This window comes from Podarcis filfolensis (genome assembly GCF_964270895.1).
Source record: "Podarcis filfolensis genome assembly, chromosome: 7".
Lineage (NCBI taxonomy): Eukaryota > Metazoa > Chordata > Lepidosauria > Squamata > Lacertidae > Podarcis > Podarcis filfolensis.
This window is the reverse complement of record NC_139603.1, coordinates 16,283,713-16,310,052: the sequence shown is the minus strand read 5'-3', so window position 1 is coordinate 16,310,052 and position 26,340 is coordinate 16,283,713. Positions and strand designations below refer to the sequence as shown.

The 26,340-nt window shown below is 43.1% G+C and overlaps 1 long non-coding RNA gene across 1 annotated transcript; it reads left to right on the top strand.

Annotated features, from left to right (window-relative positions):
- Positions 1-19,438: 19,438 nt before the first annotated feature.
- Positions 19,439-25,043, top strand: LOC310767281. The gene is made up of 3 exons (XR_014550836.1): positions 19,439-19,602; positions 20,882-21,007; positions 24,730-25,043. It is a non-coding gene; the product is annotated as an uncharacterized lncRNA (long non-coding RNA).
- The last annotated feature ends 1,297 nt before the right edge of the window (positions 25,044-26,340 follow it).

Sequence of the window (26,340 nt, the reverse complement as noted above, 5' to 3'; positions counted from 1 at the left end):
TTTGAACTGTGCTCGGAAACGTACTGGGAGCCAATGTAGGTCTTCCAGGACTGGTGTTATATTGTCTTGGCGGCCTCTCCCAGTCACCAGTCTAGCTGCCGCATTCTGGATTAGTTGTAGTTTCTGGGTCATCTTCAAAGGTAGTCCCACGTAGAGCGCATTGTAGTAGTCCAAGAATATCCATGGCTTCTGCTTGCGAGGTGGTAGCAATATGATGCGAGAGTCACTGGTCAGCTGCTTAATATAAATATTATTCCACAACTCAAAAACAAGAGCTTGCTTTCATACTAATCAATTATGCTGGGCATAGCGGCTCCCTGTATTGCAATTGATTTTCCCCTCTCTGGGGCAGAAGTGCAGTGTAAGCAACTTGTACATCTGTCTATTATTTAAATTGCCATTATGATTCTCCGCATAATCATTTAACTATAAGACTGGAAGAGACCCATCTTGTCCAAGGTATGATCTATAGCACCCAGAAGGTTGATGAGAGATATTAATCACCCCCTTTTTTAACCCAGCTAGCTACCGTTAATTAATCACAACTTTAAATTGGAAGTAGGATCCAGTGTGAATCCCAACTGCTTTATTCTCTATTCTATATTGATTGAAAATGTATTTGCATTGTAACTGTATTGTAACTTTTGAATAAATATTTTTGGGGGGGAATCTATGAGAATGCAGTGTTGCTGCAAATCTATGAAAACTCAGGCTGTCAAAGAGTGCCTTACTTAAAGGGAATTAATTAGCAGAATATGCTCATTGAATCATATTACACCAATCTCTGGCCCAACTGCAAAGGCTGCCATTTCGTTTCCAGGCTGAATTCAAACTTCTGATTTTGAGCTATAAAAATGGCTAACTGTGGGAATGTTCAGGGATGCAGGAGAGGATATATTGTCTGATTATATCCTTATCCAACTTGTGTTAACAAATTCCCCAATTTCAGTGGAGTAAAACATTCCCCTTTATTTTAAGTTTGCAACGGCAGCGTTTGCTCAGGCTCGCTAAAGCCTCTATAATAACTATTCTGGTAACTTCCCCTTATTCCCTCATAAAATAGAAGAGACGACACAGTCTTTTACAAAAGTATAAAAAGAGTTTACTCACATTCTGTTCACAATCAGATCCCAGAAGGCAGACTTAAGCTTAATGAAGTAACATGCATTTGGAATCTATCTTATAAGAAGACAGTCCCTTTGTCCTCTCTTGGCTGGGAGCCGAGAGGGCATCTTTCACTCAGTAGATGTTGCTTCTTCGATGCATGTGGTGAAAGAGAGATGGAAGAGAAGGAAGAGAGAGATGACTGCCCTGCCCTGTGCTTTTATCATTACCTGCACAGGTGAGGCCACACCCACCTCTAGTGACATGTAGAGGAAGTCTGTCCCAGCCCAGAGGGAAACAGGAAGTTTACCTGCTGGCTGGACAAACATCCCTCCCCATGTTTAAACATGTTCACTCTAGGAATGTTGTACTTGACTGCTCTTGTGTTTTACATCCCACACTAATGACCTCAATACCTCAAGGATCACCTCTCCCCAGATGAACTCTCCTGGACCTGTGACCATCATCTGTATTGTTGTACTCCTTTCACTAAGCCTGCTGTTTTATGCACACTGGATAATAAGCATTCTTGAACAGAGAGGTGTTTGTTTCTAAACAAGAATATGATGCATATAGGAAACACTCCAGAACCTTTAGTAAGTGACTTTGCAAGGCAAACAGTTCCTATAGCAACCTCACCCTTTTTAATACACCCCCAAAAAGTCTGGATCGAATCAGGTAAACTTGCAAATCCTACCTTATTTACTGCCTCCCTAGGCAATTTTGTTATTTGCTCCTGTGATTGTTTGTCACACCTTGCCTCTCCCTGAAGGCTTCATTTCTCTCAAGTGTGGTCTGGCTGCAAATAACATGGGAAATAATATGTGATATTTAAGTTTTGGATCCCAGAAGGAATAAAGACACAGAGGCACGGGCAAGAATGACATTTACAAGCTACCCAAAGAGAGAGCATTAGAAGTCATATAATCCATATTAACTGTGGCATCCAGGCCAGACCAAGTGGAATAAAAAACTGTACAGATTTAGTCCTCGTTTTATAGAACACTGGTCAACAACAAATTTGTTGTCTGCGTTTTTTCAGTTGATTTAGGATGAATCTGATGCACTGAATCCAAAAATTACATTGGTTTTGCTCAATAACGTCAAGTTTTTGAGCTATGGTCACATGTCATTTTTTTTACATTTTTGTTCACATGTACGCTTGTGTGGAGAATTTTAGAAGAAGTTGGTGGGGGTAAAATGCCATGTTGAATAATAGTTTTGATTGGAAATGATTATTTTAATGACAAGAAGTATTCAGGTCCGATAGTTCTGGGTGATTATGTCGAAAAGGGATCAGTTTGAAGTCATAAAACCTCAAAATCTTCCATAAATTGGTGCGGCAAAGCATAAAGTTGGGGGATCAAAACTAAGTTAATGGGGCAGCCGCCCCACGAAGTATCCTGATCTTCAATCAGCACGTCGTCCTGTAGCTCATTGTGATGAAATTCCAGTGCCTATCTTCGGAGAACTTCCTGACATTAGTGACGAAGATGCCTCCAGTGTTGAATGACATGCAGAAGAAGTGGTTCTTGAAGATGATGCTCCACATCCATTTTCCCAAAAGGAGTTGAATGATCTAGTTCGCGACCTCAGCTTGTCAAAGGACTCTGCCGAACTGTTGGCATCCAGATTGAAGGGAAAAAACCTCCTCTCTGACAGTGCTCGCATCAGCTTCTTCCGCAACAGGCATCAAGAGTACCTCCGTTTTTTCTCGGAAGAGAAGGACTTGGTGTACTGTGCAGATATTGCGCAGCTTCTGCTCAAGCTTGGAGTGCCACAGTAAGAACCCAAAGATTGGAGACTGTTCATTGACAGCAGCAAGCGATCACTGAAATGTGTTCTGCTACACAACGGAAACCAGTTTGCCTCTATACCACTGGCTCACTCGACTACACTGAAGGAGAACTATGAAGCGGTGAAGTATGTGCTGGAGAAAATTGGTTATGATCAGCATAAGTGGTTTATTTGTGTTGACCTGAAGATGGTGAACTTTTTGTTGGGACAACAGTCTGGCTTCACCAAGTACCCATGTTTTCTTTGCATGTGGGATAGTAGGGACCGTGCTCAGCATTACATGAAGAAGGACTGGACTGTGCAGGAGGAATTGGTGCCTTGCAAAGAAAGGAACGTCATCAACGACCCTCTGGTGGACAGAGACAGAATACTCTTCCCACCGCTGCACATCAAGCTCGGCTTAATCAAGCAGTTCATCAAGGCTCTGGACAAGGATGGTGACTGCTTCACTTACTTGTGCAAGGCTTTTCCAGGATTGACCATGGAGCAGTTGAAAGCTGGCATCTTTGACGGTCCTCAGATCCGTCAGCTCATCAGAGATCCAGAGTTCGGAAACTCAATGAACGAAGTGGAACTGGAAGCGTGGAAGGCATTTGTTCTGGTAGTGAAGAACTTTCTTGGCAACAATAAGGCAGAAACTACGCAGAACTTGTCAACAACATGCTGAGTGCTTTCAGAAACCTGAGCTGCAACATGAGCGTCAAGATGCACTACCTATTTTCACATATGGACCGGTTTCCTGAGAACCTGGGTTCAATGAGTGACGAGCAGGGGGAGAGATTCCATCAGGACATGAAAGAGATGGAGACCAGGTATCAGGGTCACTGGGACGCAGTCATGATGGCTGACTACTGTTGGACTCTGAAGAGAGACCTCCCTGCCGCTGAGCATTCCAGGAGTTCCAAGAAATGGAAGTTCAAGCCCTGAAGTTTGAAAAATGGTGAAGCAACATGCAATTTATGTGTACTTACCTTTATCAATGCCCACCATTCAGTTTACAGTAAACCTGACCTGATGGAGAGAAATGGATGCCATTTCCTGATTCAGCAGTGCAAAAATACCCTAAATTAGTTGTAGAAATCTAGACAACATTCAAAAAGTAAAAAATTGTTGCCCAGTGTAATCTTTTAGAAAAGAAAGCCACTGGATTTAATGTATCTATAAGAAGAGTTTTAGGACAGATAGTAAATACTGCTCTCATCTAGTTCTAAGCGCTCTGTCCCTAGAGAAGTCTGTTCACATCCTATTCCGTCTGAGGATATATTAAATCCCATGGAAGCTTCTGTATGTGAACGGTAAGCATTTTCATAAGCACATCTTAAGAGAAGCTGAAGAACTTTAAATTATTGTTTGAAAAATGTGTCCTGCATGGAGGGTCTTGAATCACCAAGGAGTTCATTTTTAACAATTTCACAGCAAATGATGCACTTTCTTGCTGCTAATGTTCTCTCAATATATTGGTTTTGCATGCACACCTCAGTTCTTTGGGTGAGACAACGTTCCAAGGGTAGCCTCTACAGGGTCTCTTTCCTTGGAGACAAAGGGAACTGTCAACTTGCGTGATTATTATATCTGCTATTTACAAAAGCATATGTTCAGCATGGGAGAAGACGAACACAGGCAAACAGTGCTAGTTTATAAATAGTCTCAGTTCCCCCAGAAACTAACAACTTGCAGTTGGATTCCCCTCAAAAGACTTGCTTTCAGGCAGGTACATAACTCACTCTCCACAGAAATTAAGTGTATGAACCATTAGCCAGGGAGTCTGTTGTTTAAACCTCACCTTGGTCACAAATCCAATAGGTGGGGACTCATGGAAATAATACAAACAGCCCCAATAGGGTATTCCCCTCTAATTGATTGTAATGATGCTCTAGCCAAACTTTAACTGCTTTTTCTCACACCTGAATATATAGGGCTTATCCTAGATCAAGGCTCTCCACAACTTTTTTGTGCCCAGGGGGAGATTTACACATCTAGGGGACTGGTGTGAGTTAATAGATTAATAGAAAGAAGCATGGACAATTTTACCTGTGTATACAATGGAATCTGTATACACAGAAACTACCTGGATACAATCCCAGTCACTGTCACCAGCAGCTAAGAGCATGCCCTCCAACATTTATCCAGTGAAAATAGGGACATCCCATTCCATAATGATAATTTTACTATTTATACCCCTCAAATCTTACTGGGTTGCCCCAGCCCCTCTCGGCAGCTTCCAAACAACAATAAGTTATTACAAACATAATAAAACATTAAACATTTTTTTAAAAAAAATCTTCCCTATACAGGATTGCTTTAAGACAGCTCAGGGGTCGGATAACTCCATACCCTCCAACATTTCTCCAATAAAAATAGGGACATCCTAAGGAAAAGTGGGACATTCCCGGATCAAATCAGAAACCGGGACGGCTTCTCTAAGTCAGGGACATCCCTGGAAAATAGGGTCACTTGGAGGGTCTGTGTGTCGCCACTATATTTTAGATAGCAAATAGCAATTCAAGGCTGCAGGGCCAAATCAGACCCCTAATGAATATCACTTTCCAACCCAGAAGCAAGAGAAATTATATATAAAGGGTGGGGAGGTGGGTAATAGAAATGGGATGTGTTAGCAGTCAAGCACAGGGAGTGAGTGGTAATGTTATGGCCTATCATCCTCCTTGCCTTCTTCTCAAAGTGGTTTACCTATAATACTGGTTATTGAATAGGGCTTAAAGGGAACTATTTCTGCAATATATCACAATCTCACTAAATATGACAAGTGGAAAAACACTCTGGAGAAAGAGCTATTCTCACCCAAGTCTAAGTGGCCATCTTCAGTGTTGGGAGGGGGGAGATTAGCCTCTAAAATCTTCCTGATAGCACTGAACTGTTGGCCATTATTCCTTTATATGAACCCACCACTGAACTTTGCAAAATGACAAGCTCTGGGCTTCTTTTCTTAACCTACAAACCTCTCTACGATATGTACAGACAGCAAATGTCAGCAAATACCAGCAAGGATCTGGGAGGTAGCATAGGCTAGATCAAAATATCTCTCTATATATCACTGAAAGTCATAACAATAAATTCAGCATCGGCTCATGTAATGAACTTTAAAAACCTAATAATTCAGAATTCTGTTATTGTCAAAGCTGTGTGGTGTTTTTTTTAAAAAAAAATCCCAGAGCCTGAGGGGAAGAGCAGGCAAGGCAAAGTAAATCCATATAATGCTAAATCGAAAACTGAAAACAGCTCTTCCTAACTCTCAGGAAAATTATGAATGCCCTGCTGACTTCAAAGTCTAAATATAACTGGGAAGGGATATGCTAGTCATCAAGACCTTCACCTGAAAGGTAGGTGTTCAACCAGCATGTCACAAGTCCCCAGTTCATTGTTCACTCTGATCCTTAAATCTTTCTTGAATTTGCTGTTGTCTAGCCTGCTTTTCTGTATTTAGCCAGAGTCACTTGACCTTCAAAAACAAAGACCTACTAGCTCTCCAGATTATCAGTAACATACCAAATGTTTAGTTAATCCCTAGGACAGGGGTGGGAGATTTCATTCAAGGGTTATATTTCTTCATAGATAATCTTCTGGGGGCCGTATCCCAGGGGCGAAAGTGACTAGAGCAAAACATGTGGCTCTTTCCTTTTTTGTAGTAGGCTAATTTCCAGTCCCAAAATAACCCCTGGTGGGCCAAGATCAGCCCACGGGGCAGAGGTTCCCCACCCCAGCAAAGAATATTGGATGATCCAAGACGTTGAAATATACATTTAAAAAAAACCCACCAGAAGTATTTTTACTTGGTATTATAGGTCAGGACATTAATAGGCAAGATGTTAAATTGTTTTTATATGCAACAACTGCGGCAAGAGTATTGTTAGCCCAGAAATGGAAACAAGAAGAAATTCCGATGAAAGAAGAATGGCAGACAAAATTAATGGACTATGCAGAATTGGACAAAATGACAGGAAGGATTCGAAACCTGCGGGACCAGAGATTTACAGAAGATTGGAAGAAGTATATGAATTTGAAGAGCAACTGTAATCAGCAAATTACGCTAGGAGGACTATAAGAAGTTTTGTAAGGAGAAATACACAAAGTGTTACAAAGTAGAAAAAGATAGAGATATTGGTTATGAGTTTGAAATGTTAATAGGGAAGATAAGAAATGCATACTGAGAGATTAGATTGGAAAATTTTCAGACAGGATTGATGGAAGTCAAAAATTTGAATAAGATGTAAAAGTATGTTTAATTACTGTTGAAAATGATATGTTAAAAAAAACTAATAAAAAATTATGTATATATAAAAAAAGATTATTGGATGATCCAACTGAGGTTTACATAGTTTGTGACCCACCAAGATGAGCACAGTGTACTAGATCTATAGGAGATTTCCTGTTTTGCTGTCCACCTAGGACCACAATACAAGGAGATTCCCATGCACTTTAAAGCTCATGAAATGTGCTTGGCCTGATAGGTCGCAAGTTGTGCAAACACAACATGCTTCTTTAACAATGTTATAACCCTTTAGCTACTAAATAACAAGCCAGTCAGGGTTCCACAAAGCTTGCAAAGATTTTATGGGCTTGTGTTAAGTCTCCAAGACAAAGATGCTCTATAGCTGCAGAGCTGCTATCAGACATTCACCTCTCCATGAGATGCCCACACGCCCATTAAAAAAATAGAAAAGTATGGTTGTGATGGCTTCTCTTGCTCTCAGGTCTAACTAGGCTGGGCTTGAGGCAGCCAGCTGAATACCCCCAGGAAGCATGTCTTTAAGGCTTGGACCAATTACAGATGTCTCATTTATCCTAAACATGGTCCAGCCATAGATGTAGTTGTGAACATTTCAATGTGTGAATATTTTATTGTTCGCATAACGTGAATTGCTGTCAAATACTAAAAGAACAGCTTTTTAGTATAACAGCTGGATTCATTTTTAAAAGCTACTGTTGAATATTTTGTTCCAAGGCTTTCGTAAATTCATCAAAATGCAACAGCAACATTCCAGGCTTATCCTCTTTCTCCCAAAGTCAAAATTAACACCCCATGATTTGGCTGGGTGCATTCCTTGTGGGATAAACAACTTGAGCATGAACTGCCGCCTGCTTCTGTTTTGTGATGAGCCACTGATTACGCTTTCTTGCAGATGTGCACCCAGCAAAACAAATTCATAAAGGAAATGAAAGTCATTCCCAACAAATACTGCTAACCTAGGGCTCAGTAGCAATGTTTGGTACTTTAGGTACCTAAATTGTGCTAGTGTCATGAAAAAGTGAATCTATCAGAGGAGAAAGGCGGTGTTGTGTACAAAACATTATGTTGGTACATAAAGAGAATCACACTAGCAATTTATTTTAGAACGCAGAGAAAATCAGCCCCAGGTGGTCAAAAAGCATATTTAAAATAGAGTCAACCTAGGTGAAAATCAATGTGCACATTCCAGAGGACGTTAAACATAATTTCCATCAACATAAATTGAGCTTTATCCCATTGATTAAAACAGCACTTAAGTGCGTGGCTCTAGATTGTGACTAGCAGGGTGCCTTCTGCAAACCAAAATACAGCACACTTGTCTGTCTAGCACCCATTACTGAGGCAGCAGCTAAACCAGCCCTGCAAATCTGTGACCTTCCAAGCCAGGCACAATACACCAGCCACGTTCACAACTCTTCAAGACTTTGAACAAGCTGGTTCAAAGGTTTTTTGCATGACTAGGCCATGCTGGTTTTTTGCATGACTAGGCCATGACAGACCCAGCCCCCCAGGGATCATAGGAAAGGAATAAAGACTCTGACAATGTGTTATGGAATTAAATTAGGCCACAACTTTGTTAAACTTCCGAATATAGGAAGACCTTGGCTTAGGGCTTGAGCGTGTATCCCCCCCCCAGCCCCCCAGCCAGGGGAACTGGGGCACATCAGGGTAAATGAGATATGGGGGTGCTCTGTGAGACGTAAGTGTAGCAAGCAGCCATGCCCATATGCCCGCATGTAGGGTAGTTCACTGACAACCTTTCGGTGTATGGCCAGTGATACCCATTAAATAACCCCTTTAAGACGGGGACCATGGAATAGCCACCACAGGGGGGTGAGCCACCACTTCACGCCTCCCCCCCCCCATATAGGGAAGAAAAAACTAACCGCCATAACCGCCAAAGCTGTGATGAATTGCTACGGGAAAGACAAAACCTGCCAATGCAGAAAAATTTATTCTCGGTCCTTCAACAGCAACCAGCCAAAGACCACAGCAGCGCCCACTAAACAGGAAGAAAAAGTTTGTTTTTTTTTAAGATATTTATTGGAGTTTTCAAAAAATAAAGAAAAAACAAAAGAAAAATTTAAAAAAAAACAAAAACACACATAGGATTTACATTCCTTACTTTCAATAACATATTTCCCTGACTTCCCCACACCTCCCCTTCTTGTATTCCAGTTCAATTTTTAGTTCAGCAAGTTCTTATCCCCAAATTTTACCTTATTATATTTAATTCATTTTAGTTAACCAATTTTAACATAAACCTCAGTCTTTATACGTCAGTACTTATTCTTAATATCTTTTTCTAAGGTCGACCCCAATTCCCTTCCACGAATTCCCCATTTTATATAAGTAGCAAAACAGAATACAAAGAAACAAACTATAATTGTACACCCTTTGGATTCCCAAATCCCCACTCCCCGCCTTTCCCGGTTTCGAACCCCAACAAATGTCCATCAGTCTATCTGCTGTCAGCCTGGTGACCTCACGTCCGAGGCTCTTAATTCTCTCTCAATTCCTCTCTGCCGGTTTTTTTGATAGTCCTTTGTATTGGACACCAAATCTCGGAGAAGCTCTGTCCCAATAAGGTCCATGTTTCTTCCAGCCAGACCTCCATATTTAAAAGTGTAGCCCAAATCTTGTTTCTTACTTCTTTTAAGTCCAAATGTCCCAAAAACTCCAGCTTCCACTTTAATCAAGTTTGTAATCCATAGGTCTTCAGATCTCCACATTAGGAGATCTCTCCATTCCTCATTCTTCAATTCAAACCAGATTTTCATGATCCCATTCTTATTTTCCTTTATATCCATCTTAACAGGCCTCTGGCTCTCCTTAATCATCTGCGGCATTGTAGCTCCTCCTTCCTTTCTCTCCAAATCATCATATATCTCTTTCCCCACTTTCTCAAATTTCTCAGATTTCTTTTCTTGTTCAGCTGCAAAGATTTTTAGTTCAGCTACAAAAGCTTTTTGTTCAGATGCAAAGACTTGAGTCAAGTCCCTTCCAGATTCAGTAAGTTTATTTACTGTTTCATTCAATGTTGTGACATTTGTAGCCAAAACATTACTTTGTTCTTGTAACTTTCCCAAGAGAAAGAAAACCCTCTCCAGTTCAGTCAGTATTTTTCCACTTGCAGCCATTCTTGTAATGTCCCAGAACCCCCGCTAGAGGAGTTCTGGTTACTTAGTATTCCTTCCAGTTCCAATCCAAAAGTCAAATTAGCTTTTTCTCTTTGTTTTCAACAATTTATTGCCTGATTGTAACAAATATAACCAGCAAAGACAACAGAAACAAAGTTCTCTTTTTTTTCCAGCTTTGACAGCTAGTTTGACAGCTGTCAAAATCTTCTATGTCTCTTCAACAGGCTCTCTCACGGATCGCTCCCGGTTCCGGGGGGGGGGGTGACAGTTCCACTCTCAAAGTTAACTCTTATCCTCCAGCAAAATCGCTTATACTGCCAAAACGTGAAATTAATTACTTTCATCCACTAAAAAAGAAGGTGTTCTCTCAACCTTAGTTATCTAGTCCTTGCTTTAAGATGTTTGCAAGGCGGGGAGACGGACTTCCTCTTTGCGCCTTCCCCGATCGTGCCTAATCCAAAAGAAAAATTTCCCCTCTTATAAGTCCAATTTCCGTATTACTCACGGGTTGTTACTTTTAGTCCAAATGTTCAAAGGAAGAAGTCAGCGCTCTCCGACCATGGCATGCGGCTTCACTCCGTAGGGGAAGCAGTCGACTCACAGCACCGCGCCGCTCCCCGTCCCCCGTTCCGAAGCCTTTAAAAAGGCTCCTTCACGGGTCGGGGGGCGCAAATGGTGCCCACCGAGTCACCAGGTCCACAGGCTTCAGCGCCTGTGGTTTCTGAGGGTCCCCGCGTCGCCGCCGCGGCAGGACCCGTCCCCTACTGAGCCGATTCCCTCCGGAGCTCGGAGGGAATCCGTCATTAGGCGATGGCGCTAACCCGGAAGTCTAAACAGGAAGAAAAAGTTAACCTGCAAACAAGAAACATTAAACAAAGGGAGGGTAGGGTGGGTGAATCTCCAGAGCTGATTTCCTGGCTACTATCGGCTCCACTCCCTATATATAAACAGAACTGGCCCCACCTCCCAGCAGTGAAATTTGACTACTGAGGCTGGGCGTGAACCTCCAAATAATAACATTGAGAGGCAGGCCAGTCCCTGTTTGCCAGTAAGCTCCCTGGGAACTCTAGCACCACGTGCGATACCACAAAGGGCACCCACAATATAAAGTGTGAGTGCTCATTCTACATTCTTAAGACTGCAAAAATGGGGGAAAGAGGCATGTGTGCAGTAACTGAGGGGGCATAATGCACACAATAACTACACACAATACACACCCACATAATACACTACATAATAAACAAAATAACATTAATCAAGTGTCCAAATAGGTCCAAATACCGTCAGGAAGCTTAAGCATAATACAGTGGACTCTCGGGTTGCAAACGTGATCTGTGCGGGATGCACGTTCGCAACCCGAAGCGTTCGCAACCTGCGATTCAGAGCTTCTGCGCGTGCACAAAGCGCAATTTAGTGCTTCTGTGCATGCATGCAGAGCCTGGCACTATGTCCCGAGTGGGGTACGGAGTGATGCAGACTCAAGGACAGTAGGAAGTTCTGGTACTTCCGGGTTTCAGCAGTCCCCAACCCGAAAAAATGCAACCTGAAGCAGCTGTAACCCGAGGTATGACTGTACTGACATAATATAAAATGCTGTCTGATATCCTACCCTCATAGCATGGAAGGGTATAAATGAAGAGCAGCTGGATTACTCTCTTCTGTGTATACTGCCAGGATATGTCAGAATAAGATGTCAGAATAAGGAGTAGTGAATCATTCATAGATGTAACCCAGTACTGTGGTACCTCAGGTTACAGACTCCGCTAACCCAGAAATAGTACCTCGGGTTAAGAACTTTGCTTTAGGATGAGAACAGAAATTGCGCGGCGGCAGCGGCAGGCCCCATTAGCTAAAGTGGTACCTCAGGTTAAGAACAGTTTCAGGTTAAGAACGGACCTCCAGAACAAATTAAGTTCTTAACCTGAGGTACCACTGAGCTTATGAATTACAATAGTATTAAACAGTGCTCTGGAAAATCCTGGGATTCTTTGGAAGCTTATCAAGGCATTGAGAAAATCCAGTGTTGGCTAAACATTCCTAAAATGTAGCTTACATAGCACTACTGATCTTTCTCTGCAATGTCTAGACACTAGGGGAGTGCTCCAACCAAAAGGTTCAGTTTGGACCTAGATTTAGCACTTTAGAAAACAGTCTTGAGAGGCTGCCTCATTCAGCTTAGGATCTGCCTGAGCCTGCTTCCATTCACTATTGGGAAATTTTTAAATGGTTCTGTCAGGGAACTGCCATCGGAGCCAAGAGTGGAGGTAAGGCTCCCCAACGATGCAGGAGAAGGGACCAGCAGGGAGAGAGAGAACACTTCCTTTGGGGAAGGAAATCGGCGTGACACCAGGAAGAAAGGGGAGCAGGGAAGGACTTCGGAGAGATGGCTCCAAGACTCTTCCGCAGAGACCAGCGGGGAGAGCCCAGGACCTCCGCTGGCCACGCCCACTCTGCGCAGAAGACTTCCACGCAGGGAAGCTAGGCGGAGACTTGGCGTCAAGCAGCTTTTATGTTGGAAGAAGTTCAGGAAACACCCACTGACGGATTCTGCCAGTGACTGACACAGCCACAGAGAAAGGGCTGTCCAGCCAGGGAAAGGTTTAGCCAGACAACGTTGCCTAGAGCAGCAGCCCCCTTACGCACGAGCAACCCCAATTCCCTTTACAGGTTCTAACCTTTTTTGCTTTTGACAGAAGTGGATGGAATTTGAAAGCATACTAGCCCTTCTGCAGTGGATAAAGCCTGTCAAATTACAGGCAGATAAGCTGGGGCTTCTGTGCTGGGCTCAGAGTTGATTCGGGGTGTTTGAAGGAATAAAAGAGATTTGCTTCTGAGGAAAAATCATTCCCTTTTATTGCAAGTTTGACTTGCCAGTTACAACCGATCTCTCTCTCCACCCTTTCCCCACTCTAGTGCCCTCCATTCACACCTTGGCATTCTAATGAAATTCCTTTTGTTTCCAGTATGAGTATGTAGTCAATAAATGCTTGCCTTAAAAAATAAAAATCCCTGGGTGCATACCATAATGAGGTGCTTTGCATGCACCTACAATATTGTCATGAATTCTACTCAATATTGATAAAGAGCAGAACTCCAACGTATAGTTAGCAGAGTAAAAACTTAAACACATTGCAGGGTTCCCAAAAAATAGACCAGAGGCAGTCTTTACTGCTTTATTGCTATTGAAGGCAAATGAGTATAACGGTCACAAATCCAGTACATTCAGGACTGGCACTGCCCATAAGAAAACCAGTTGCAGCAGACTTAACTTAAACTTACAATAACTTATAATAAGACTAAACCTTAGCACTATATACAGAACACCACACCAGAAGGAAAGAGATAGAAAGAGTGAAACCCAGGCTTCTTCTGGCTTTACTACAGTGGTACCTCTGCTTACGTCTTAATTCGTTCCAGAGGTCCGTTCTTAACCTGAAACTGTTCTTAACCTGAAGCACCACTTTAGCTAATGGGGCCTCCCGCTCCTGCCACGCCGCCGCCGCACAATTTCTGTTCTCATCCTGAAGCAAAGTTCTTAACCCGAGGTACTATTTCTGGGTTAGCGGAGTCTGTAACCTGAAGCGCATGTAACCCAAGGTACCACTGTATTACAGTCAGCATGACCTTGACCAGGCATAGGTAAACTCGGCCCTCTAGATGTTTGTTCATAAAAACTTGGGCTAAGGGGAGACAGGCAGCCCCTCACACAAATTTATCTTATGATGTTACTTGAATGATGCTGCCCAGCACACCACAGAAATGTTGTCATGTCAGTTTTGGGCAAGTTGAGAGCCTCAGAGCTCAGCCACTAGGCAACTCGTGAAAAGTTCATGAGAAGTTCAGGCTGTTTTCCAAGCTTGTGAAAGCATGAGAAGTTCCTCCCAATAACCCCTCACTGTCTTTTTTGAGAGGAGGTGAGAGACAGCGTAGAATAACGAGCCGATCAAATGATTTTTAAAGTAACCACTATCACCATCTTCTTCCTGATCCTCTTACCTCTTTGCAGCCATGAAGTGTCACATGTTGATTAGACTCTTCTGGTCACCTTACCAAGTAGGCCTTTGACACCAGAGGTGGCCAATATGTGGCCTTCCAGATGTTGTTGATCTTCAGCTCCCCTCATCCCTCTGACCTAGTGCCTATGCTGTCTGGGGCTGATGGGAGCAGATCTCCATCCCTACTCTACACATCACAAAGGAAAATAAGGTTTCCCTCCCTCACTAAGCTGCCAGAACAAACATGTCATGTCTCAGCCCAATCTGGGAAGTGTGATTTGGTGGCCGCATGATTCATTGCCAAAGTTTACCTGCCTTCTCCCAAATGTGTCAGAAAGCTTTAACAGGTGGTTGTTAAATTCTTTCCTCGCACAGCATGAAATGATTCTGGTTGTCTCTTTACTAAGGATCCAATAATTACCCTTTAAAATAAGGTATTTACTTTTATTTTGCTTGGATACCGGCAGTTGGATGTCCTCATGCTTGCATTTTAGGAAAGAAATATTTTTTCTCCAAACACAACGGAAATGTCACAATTGCCCACATCTCCCTATGTGTCACTCTCCCTACATGTACCTGCAGCAGAACAGGAATGCTACACGAAATGTAATGTGTAAATTGCCTTTAAATGTTTTGCAGACATTAAAGTGTGGGGGCAGGTGTGTATGTTGTGTTTTATGCATTCCCGTGTGATAAAATAAGCCTGTAATTAAGCTAATGATGCCACTGCCGAAAGCTGTGCTACTTGTCGGCTCCCAGGAACACGGATGAGCTGCCTTGCATGTTTACATAATTCACAACTTAAAGAGCTCCCAAGAGACAACATCACTTGCCTGTTGTGTAAAATGCACAAAGAAGCCCAAAGATGTATACATTCATTTTTATGCATCAACACTAGTGACCTAAGAATAAAGCAGCAGCAAGCACACAATGGTCTGGGGTGTGCATCAGTTCTGTGCGCAACCCAAACTGTGGGGTGAACACAGGAGATTTGGGCAAGGTTTCCCTATGCCTGAGTCAGTTCTGCAGCATTAAGAATGCATCTCAAGGCAGATCAAGGACTCCCTAGAGCCGGCATCCCCAAACTCGGCCCCCCAGGTGTTTGGGGGCTACAATTCCCATCATCCCTAGCTAACAGGACCAGTGGTCAGGGATGATGGGAACTGTAGTCCCAAAACACCTGGAGGGCTGGGCTTGGGGATGCCTGCCCTAGAGTAGCAAGTCCCTTAGACAGGCTTCACCCCCACTCCTCCAAAGGTTTGACCATGCCTGAAAATTGCATCAAATTCTGGCAGAAAATAAAGCAGTCTTTGGGTTTCCTTGTCTTTTTAAAAGCAAATTTCAAAGTTGCCCTGTACAAAAACCCCAAAAAACTCTTGGATAATTTGCCAGGCTTGTGTACTTTGAAGGTGTTCCTGTGCCTACAAATTTCATTCAATTATGTGAAAAAGCAAAAAAGGTTTCGATTTCCCATTATAGTAAACGAGGGGGTCAACAGTGCTTTATTTCTGAGATATCTAATAGATCCTAAATGATGAGATGAATTCTAAAGACACAGAGTAGATCTGAAGCAAATTAGGTCTGTTTCACAAAGCTACCGATACAAGTTCAGTCTTAAAGCTTTTGCATAGCCCTAATATTTTCAGCCCAGGACGTGGGTGGCACTGTAGTCTAAACCACTGAGCCTCTTGGGCTTGCTGATCAGAAGGTCGGCAGTTGGAATCCCCGCGACGGGGTTAGCTCCCATTGCTCAGTCCCTGCTCCTGCCAACCTAGCAGTTCGAAAGCACGTTGAAGTGCAAGTAGATCAATAGGTACCGCTCCAGTGGGAAGGTAAATGGCGTTTCCGTGCACAGCTCTGGTTCGCCAGAAGTGGCTTAGTCATGCTGGCCACATGACCTGGAAGCTGTACGCCAGCTCCCTCAGCCAGTAAAGCGAGATGAGCGCCGCAACCCCAGAGTCGGCCATGACTGGACCTAATGGTCAGGGGTCCCTTTACATTTAATATTTTCAGCTAGGCAAGATACTTTGGGTCCGAGGGGTAATAAGGAGTACAAGTTTAGGCCTATGTTTTAGTTGGACAAACTCTATTATCAAGGTGCTGTTTCATGGGACTGGCCATCTCTATAAGTGGTGGAAAGGCTGCTGGACTCCCACTGGAGACTTGGAGACAACTGGAAACACATAAAAAGAACTAGATTGCAAGTGGTATAAGACTTAATCTGACTGATTTAGGCTCATCTGTAGGCCCTTGACGTGTCAGTGGTGGTGGCAAAGAAAGTTTCCATGTTTAGCTGAGCTGTTCTGGGAGTCGTAGTATCGTTGCTGAGCAACAACATGCAGAGTTCCGTGGAGTTGGAGGCCAGCCAACTAGAAGAGTATCTGAGGTGTACTTGCCTGGAGGCAGAGTCAGTATCCGAAGTCAGGTCCAGTCCTAGGGGCAGACGAACAGCAATCTGCATGGGCATATGGTCCAGGGATCAGGGAATCCAATGTTCATGGGGTCAAGGTTCAAGATGAGCAGGAAGCAGCAAGGTAGGGCCAGGAAATACAAACGTCCTTACCAGCATCTGACTGCCGCTGGAAGCTCTGCTCAAGAAGGCTGAAGCCAGCTGGTTCTCAGCAGCACCTTCTCCTCTGAGTCCTTGAAGGCCGATCAGCTACAGGTGGAATCACTCTGTCTTCCCCTCCTTCAGGCTGCTGTTCAGCAGGCAAAGCTGACCCCCAGCCCACGACACTGAGTGATGAAGGGACATCTATGTCTAAGGGACTATCCACGAGGCGGCTACTGATTTCTAGGGTTGCTTTGATTCCTTTTTTTGCTAATCAACTAGCTCAAATTCATAGAAGTCCATACAGGTCTAAGCCCTGGATCATTTTGGCATTGTCCCTGGTTTCTCGAGGATGGGGCTAGTCCAAGGCACTTTGCTGACTAAAGGCAAAGGACAAAATAGTATCCCAGGACAGAGACTGCCTAGCCTCTGCCAATATTTTGTGGGGTGGTCTCTGTAGCGAGAACCAGAGACTTTAGCTCCCAGGTGATGGTATGAGCACACTGATAAGGTTCGGAACTGCTCTGTGTTTTATAGCATTTCTACAAGTGTATAAAGCTTAACTCTAGCAGAGGGCCTCTGACTGCTGAGCATGCTTTATGGCTCTGTATCACTTGTGCTGTTGACCGTCGTATTTAGTGCTGCTGTATTAACTTGGTTTCCTTGTTAGAGCTTTATTGTACTGGAAGCTACCTCAGGATTCAGAGATGTGAGGTATAAGCAGACAAAATAAATGGTAGCATGGTCCACAGGTTATATGTAGTCTACTTACCTGGAGCATGCCAAATTTTAAAAGGGGGACCAAAATGTGAAGCCACTGAATTAAGCCTCTTCAAGAGCTTCAGAATTATCTCTTGTTGACTGAACTGAGACCAAACGTTGTGTGTGTGTGTGTGTGTGTGTGTGTGTGTGTGTGTGGTTTTCTAGCACATGAGACATGGTAATTGGCTTACCAATGCCAGGATGCCTGTGTTATCAACATCTTTTGTAAATTACCACTGTTAAGCGCTTGCCACCATCTGTCTTTTTCTGCATTTCATTTTCCTATGGCTTCACTGTTTATGCTGTTTTTCCTGCTGCAAGAAACTAACAAGGCTAGGTAAAGGTAAAGGTAAAGGGACCCCTGACCATTAGGTCCAGTCGTGACTGACTCTGGGGTTGCGGCACTCATCTCGCTTTATTGGCCGAGGGAGCCGGCGTACAGCTTACGGGTCATGTGGCCAGCATAACTAAGCCACTTCTGGTGAACAGAGCAGCACACGGAAACGCCGTTTACCTTCCCGCCGGAGCGATACCTATTTATCTACTTGCACTTTGATGTGCTTTCGAACTGCTAGGTTGGCAGGAGCAGGGACCGAGCAACGGGAGCTCACCCCGTGGTGGGGATTCGAACCGCCAACCTTCTGATCAGCAAGTCCTAGGCTCTGTGGTTTAACCCACAACGCCACCCGCGTCCCTTTAACAAAGCTAGCACTCGACTAACTACAGTATGCCTGTGAAGTAGTGGGAAAAGTAGTGGAAAGAGTTTCACTACTCCTCTTCTTCCACAGACATGTAGATCCATGACAGAATTCTCAGTACTGACTAATCGTTGTTGGCATCCATCTGTCTTGGGAGACAATGGAATGTGCCTCCAGGGATAAAGTTAAACTGCTGGAGAAGCACAGCACCTGCTGTGGCTGCAGAGACTGGTAACTCATAACTGCTGCCTCACGTGTTGTTTTTGCTGTGTTAGCAGCACCGATGTGACCTCCCTGGCGCACAACCCAGGGCAGTGTGTATGGGGGTCCTGGGCTGTCCAGAGGACAAGACATCCCGGCTTGGCCTGTCTGATGTAGTTCAAAGGAAAACAGAGCGATATGTTTAGCACCAGCTTGGCTGCAGGAGGTGTCGGGAAAAGGTTTACGAGGTGCCATCCAACCATCTTAGGGACTCCACTTTTGTAAAGGGTTTACTCCTTAGCCTTTTCTTTTCCCCAAGATACCCTGCAAGGCAGCAGTTACAAATCAGATATAACTAGCTTACCATTAATTTAAATGCAGCTAGTGGAACTGTACCCATTTGGTCATTGGTATGAGTCCATTAAGAATGAAGAATCAACAGAGAGGTTTTAAACCTAATCATGGTTCATGTAATTATTTGATAATTGCCTCAAAAGCCAAGCTTATTATATAATTGAATTCCTGGAAAATTGATTTCCTATATTTTTCCTTACGGTCACTTCCAGGTTTAAAATGCAGCAATATTCTGGGCTCACCAACAGATTTAGGGGGAGGGGGGTTCCACTGTGTTCAAGTGCCATAAATCAACAAACAAAGATTTTTACAGTTTTCAGTAATTATAAGTAACAGCAATACCAGCAGGGATCCAAATTCATCATCATAGCTCCACAGTTCAGTTCAGTTCCTTTCATTTTACTGCAGACTGGAAATGCCAGATGATCAGTCTTAAATTCCAAATGAACTAAATATATGGGCATTAGAATCTCCCTCCCTCTTTCAGAGACTGATAGAGAGAATGAGAATATAGAGTACTGTGACTTCACAGTATAGTCAGACAGCATGACTTCCCAACAGGTTATTCTGCTTTCCTTTGAACGCACCTTCTAGGGGACTGTTAAAAGTCCTGATGGCCTGTGATAATTGGGGTTTTCGGAGCCTTCCATAGAATGAAACGTTCCTTGAAATGAATGTTGTGGAAAGCAGCAGGAGACAAATCTAGCTGTCTCCATGGTAGCAAGGCCAGGATGGGAGAGTGGAAGCAATAGATGTACAGTATCTCCTTGATCTTCTTCTTACATCTGGAAATGTGGTAATCTCTACAACAGGAGTGGGGAATCTGTGTCCCTGCAGACATTGCTCGTAATCCCTCACTGTTGGCCATGCTGACTGGTGCTGATGGAAGTTGGAGTCCAATGACATCAGAGGACCACTGGTTTGCCACTTCTGCAATAGAAGTAGAGAGAAATAAGGGTAAAGAAGGAAGAATGTGGGAAAATCCCATGACATGCCCCTGGTTACCACTGGTCGGCAGTTTGAATCCCTGCGACGGGATGAGCTCCTGTTGCTCTGTCCCAGCTCCTGCCAACCTAGCGGTTTGAAAGCACAGCAGTGCAAGTAGATAAATAGGTACCGCTGCGGCAGGAAGGTAAATGGCATTTCTATGCACTCTGGTTTCCATCGCGGTTCCCGTTGCACCAAAAGCAGTTTAGTCATGCTGGCCACATGACCCGGAAAGCTGTCTGCGGACAAACGCCGGCTCCCTCAGCCTGAAAGCGAGATGAGCGCTGCAACCCCATAGTCACCTTTGACTGGACTTAACCATCGAGGGCTCCTTTACCTTTTTTTACCTACCATTGCAGATGATGTTGCAAACCCCACTAGGGTGTAAGGAGTGCTACTACCTGTAGAGACTCTTCAGATTTCCCCAGGCTGTCACTAAATTCATTGCACTACTTCTCTGTGCATGAGAAGCTATTAGAATACTCACACAAACCTTTTAAAGACTTTTAAGAACATAAGCCGAGCCTTCTGGTTCAGGCCAGTGACTCATCTAGTTCAGAATCTTCTTCTCACAAAGGCTAACTAGATACCTAAAGGGAAACCTACAAGCTGGACCCAAGCATAAGAGCTCTCAGTACCCCTGCAGTTTCTATCAACTGGTTTTCAGAAGCTGCTGCTTCTTCTTTGGCAATCACTCATAGCCGAATAAGATTGTCTTCCATAAACACAGTTTTAACAGTGGATCCGTAAGTGACTGTGGAGGCCAATTCTGGATCCACATGTCCTTCCACAGTGGGAACATAGTTTTTTGCCAATTGCCATGGGACTTTTGGGGTTTGGTCTTGGAGTGGGTTTTTGGAAGATTCCTCTGCATGAATTTGTTTTATGTGTAGATCAGTGCATGCTGACCAACGCACAGTCTTCGCAGTAAGGCTCTATTCCAATGGCATGAGTATCACAGTGACCAGTAGATTCTTATCTGCATTGTAACATACCACTTGTTATCTTTCGCCTGTTGAGGACTTCTTGGATCATTCTTTGTCTAGCTCCTCCCCTTTGACCTTACCGCCTTGGGTGACCCTGATGGGAGTACGAAACTCCCGGCGGCTTCGCTCACAAGGGTCATAGGAACGTGCAAGCCCACTCACCACAACAAGGTGATGATCCAGCGAGTGAGTATTCAGAAGCATACTGGGTCTGACAGTGGAGATGAAGTATAGCTTTCAGGGATAGTAGCCATTGATAACCTGAGCCAGTTGTATATATTTCTAATAATCCAATTGTCTTTTGACACACATTCTTTGCCATGCTTATTTACCAAGATATTTTTCTAGAAAAAGAGGTGATGGAATGCACTTTGAACACCTCCCTTGTTCTCTTATAATGGCCACAGCACCCATCTGAGAGGTGCTGGCTGGGAGGGGGAAAAAGCCCTGCTTATTTCAGTTTGTGATTCTGTTTTTTTTTTTAAATATTTTTTATTCGAGAATTTTTTCCATATAGACATAACATACATAAACATACAAAGACAAAAACAAAACAAAAAAAACATGTACCATTTCATATCCTAATTTCTTGTACCTTTCTTCCCCGACTTCCTCATGCCTCCCTTTTCTGTATTCCAAATTCTTATCGATTACTCAGCAAATCTTCCCTTATTTTAATTTAGATTTAAACTAATCTTCCTTATTCTCCTTGTCTTAACCATTGCTAATAGTAACCATTTACTTTCCAGTCCAACATCATTCTAACTTTCATTAACTTTGTAATATTTCTTTAAATAGTCCTTAAATTTTTTCCATTCTTCTTGCGCTGCTTCTCTTCCCTGGTTTCGGATTCTGCTCGTCATTTCTGCCAAGCCCATGTAGTCTATCACCTTCATCTGCCTAGTTTGTGATTCTGTATGATCACAATAATAGAGATTATTGTTGTTGTATTCTGCTGGGCCCAAGCAGCACAGTGGTTTAACCCACAGCGCCACCCACGTACCCATCGAAAGGTCGACAGTTCAAATCCCCACAACGGGGTGAGCTCCCGTTGCTCTGTCCCAGCTCCTGCCAACCTAGCAGTTCGAAAGCACCTCAAAGTGCAAGTAGATAAATAGGTACCACTCCGGTGGGAAGGTAAATGGCGTTTCCGTGCGCTGCTCTGGTTTCGCCAGAAGCGGCTTAGGCATAACGGCCACATGACCTGGAAAAAAACTGTCTGTGGAAGCGGACAAACGCCAGCTCCCTCGGCCTGTAAGGAGAGATTAGTGCCGCAACCCTAGTGTCATTCGTGACTGGACTTAATTGTCAGGGGTCCCTTTACCTTTTTTTATTCTGCTGAGCAATTGCCATTTAAGGACAGAGAGGAAGGAGGAGGATGTTGCTTATATATTTGTCATTAATTGACATTTTTACCACTATACTAACATATGGCATACGTATATAGAAACTGCCAGATGTCAAGGAGTGTAACTAGTACACCATGTTCCTTTCTTTTTTCAATGCTAATTCACACAATGTGTAATATAAGCCAACAAACCTTGCAAAGCATTAATGCTTGATAACTGCAACCTGTTAGAAATCACTTCGTTGTGGCTTCGTGATTTTCATTCCTTAGGATCAATACAGCAAGCACACACACAAATCTGTCTAGAAGCCAAACTACTGTGGTGTGGCTCAAGAAAGATGAGAGAGCAGACAATTTCATTGCCGTCTTTCAATCTGTTTTCCCCCCAGGGTGTTGTGGGTTGCGAGTTATTCTTATCCAGTCTGTGGCTGAAATATTTTAGAATCACTTGCCTCCTCCCTCCTTTAGTGGACAGCGTACCATCATTCATCTGGTGCCACAAAATTGTAAACGGCCAATGCCTTTGATGAGTACCTCACTCTGCTCTTGGCTTCTTTCCTACATCGCAAAACAGCAATAGATTACCTGTGTGAAATGATTTAGCTTTAGTGGGTTTTTCTTTGTCTCCCTACACCCAATAAGATACCTTCTTCCTGGCCTCCCAAGATGCATGGGATAGATACATCGTCATTCTTTTGGAAAGCAGTATTGTATTATTATATGATTAAAACAGTTAATGGATAGAATCAGAGAGAGAGAGAGAGAGAGAGATTGCCACAGTGATTGAGAGGCTGTTTAGGGCTTTCTATCAGACCATTGGTCCATCTAACTCAGTCTACAGTGGCTATCAGCAGGTCTCCAAGATTTCAGTCAAGGGTCATTCCACCCTCCCCCTTGAAGATGCTGAGGATTAGACATAGAACCTTCCACATGCAAAGCAGAATCTCTTCCACTGACCTATTGACCGGTGCATGCTACATAGCAAACTCTGTGTTCCACAAGGTAGCCTTCTGCTCTCAGGTGTGGTGGACAACGCTGACCCATTGCCAGATCTGAAGTCTTCTTCTTCTTTGGCAATCACTCATAGCTGAGTAAGATTGTCTTCCATAAGCACAATTTTTACAATGAGTCCGTAAGTGACTGTGGAGACCAGTTCTGGATCCACACATCCTCCCACAGTGAGGACATAGGTTTCTGGGGGGGAGTTGATCACGGTGAGGGTTTGCCAAGGGTTAGCACATTTCTTCATTTCGTCCAGAGTTCGAGCATCTTCAAACCCCATGACACCTTTGGTAAAGGCTGTTTTCCAACTGGAGCGCTCGCAGGCCAGTGTTTCCCAGTTGTCAGTGTTCATAGTACATTATTTTTAGATTTGCCTTGAGAGATTCTTTAAACCTCTTTTGTTGACCACCAGCATTCTGCTTTCCATTCTTAATTTGGGAATAGAGTAGTTGCTTTGGAAGATGATAATCAGGCATCTGTACAACATGACCAGTCCAACGAAGTTGATGTTGAAGAATCATTGCTTTGACACTGGTGATCTTTGCTTCTTCCAGTACACTGGCATTAGTTCACCTGTCTTCCCAAGTGATGTGTAAAATTTTTCAGAGACACTTTTGATGGCATCTTTTGAAGAGTTGGAGATGGCGTTTATAAGTGGTCCGCGTTTCACAAGCATACAGTAAGGTTGGTAGTACAATAGTATGCCACATGGCAAGCTCTGTACTCCACAAGGTAGTCTTCTGCCCTCAGGTGTGGTGGACAATGCTAGCCCATTGCCAGATCTGAAGTAAGGCTACCTCTGCACCATGCATTAAAGCATTCCTATGCCACTTTAACAGTCATGATTCCCCTCTAAAGACCCACAGCAACTGTGGTAATTTAAAGGGCTAAGTGTTGTTAGGAGAAGCCTCACAGAGCTACAATTCTGTGGCTGTGACCTAAAAGTCAGCTGCCAATCCTGTTGGCTTCTGAACATGAAATGGGTGGGACACCATCTTGTCCTTTGCCTCAGGCATCAAAACATGATGGACCACTTACACTTTGTATTAATAATGTTTACATTGGTTTAACATCACTAGTATTGGAGTGGTATGAATTCAATAGAAATGCTTTAATATAATAGATTGTTGAGCCACTTTACTAATATTTACATTCTGTATTTTCATATCACATATCATACTTGGGGAGGCAAAATACCCTGCTGTATGCTGACAGTTGTCCACAGCACACTTGCTATGTCATAAATTTATATTTAAAATATATGCACGCAGGCCAATTTATTCTGAATTAAACTGGGTACAAAGTCAGGCAAGTTTCCGCACATCTTCACTACCAAAGGAGGATTAAATCCATTTTACTGCCATGGCCTCTCCACAAAGGACCCTGTGAAGGACAGTTGTGAGGGTATACTAAAAATGTAAGGGACCAAAATCTCCTCCCAGAATGACGTTTCCCAGTGAGGGAAAACATCCATGACAATTCAGGTAATTTTAAATCAGGTCAAGGGTACACCATTTGAAGTTAAAGATCTGATTTAAATGTGTACATATTTCAACAGAGTAGATCTGCATAGAAGACTTCTGAGTATTGTGGACTAGGGTCATGCTGAGTCTAAAGCATGACTTCATGGTGTGAAGCTGCAGAAGTGTCTGTAGAATTGAGAGAGAACTATGCTACGAGCAGCAGCAGGAAGAGGAATTACTGCACCCAAACTGAATTAACCCATCAACAAAAAGTGGCACTCATAGGTCTCATCACATCAAACTGCTGAGATACAAATCACCACATCAGCGCTTTGCCAGACCAGCAATCTTCTCAGCAAGGCTTAGTTATTAAGTTGGAAATTTGCAAGCCTAGCTAAACAGCATGACTTGCCAGACCCTTTCACGAAATGCAGAATGTTAGGTAAGCAACAGTAGATGCTAGCAAATAAAAAAACCAACAACAGTTCTTTATGAGTGGCAGTCGTACCATTGCATAAAGCTGCAGTGCAGAGATATCTGCTTGCCATTTGGATCCCCTACAGATGTCAAATCGAACAAAACTCCCTTTCCAAAATTAAAAAAGTAAAGCAACCTAAAAATCAGCAGTACACTGAGAAAAATGAAGTCAGCACCAAGAGTTCTATATTAGATGTAGTAGGAAGTGTGAGGATCTGTATCAACACAAGAGCTGATTCCAAAACGTACAGTAATATAATATAACAACAGAAAAAGCAGTAGCTGTGAGCATGTCTTTATATGCAAATAGGCCTTCATTGCTGCTGGTGTTAATTATTCATGCTCATTGTCATTATTAGTTGTACCGATATCCCAATATTTTTTCCAAAAGGGAGAACAGCAAGGCAAGCATACAATGATTTGTTCCATTGTGATAGCCTAGAGGTCATTGCTACCTTGCTTGGTGCTTGTTTGCTGACAAAGCTACTCTCAAGCTTGGTTCGTCAAGCTTCAAGCCTATCAGTAATCATCTGGGAATAGGAATGTGCAGATTTGATTCAGGTCACATTTAAATGTTCACTGTCCAAAATTATATGAGAACCAAAACACAGCCATCCTTTGAAATTCACACTTCTCTGAATATTCAGTTCTTCACAGAATTTGCAAGTCTCCAGCAAGGTAATGTGTACAGAAATCGATAAAGTGTGCATGAAAATGCATATATCGGTGGAAATGATGTACCAAAAAAGACATTGGGTTAGGGAAAATTGCTTTGCAAAAATGTACATGTCGGGCAAAAATGCTTACAAGCATATGTACGTTGGGAGTAATTCACACCAAAATGGTGATGAATTTTCAGGTTGACTTTTATGGGGGGGAAGTCCACAATCACAAGCTGTTGTGGAAATATGGAGAATTAAACCTAAAACTGGAAAAATGCCAAATCCATGACTTCTGTGTATAAATGCTCATTGGACTTTTATAAGTAGAGGTACAGGAACTCAGAAAATAGGGAATCAGAGTGTACTGTACAAGCCAAACAATGGAAAATTGCTTTAGAATCTATATGGAATGTTTCTCTAGATTGGAATTTGAGACTGATCCAGCAAAAATTGTTTGTTTGTTTTCAAGTATTTTGGAGTCCACAGCATTTTGTATAGGAAGTCGTTGTCGAATCCAGATAAATGCTGAAGGTGTTGTGCGGAAAAGGCCTCACTGAGGAATAACTT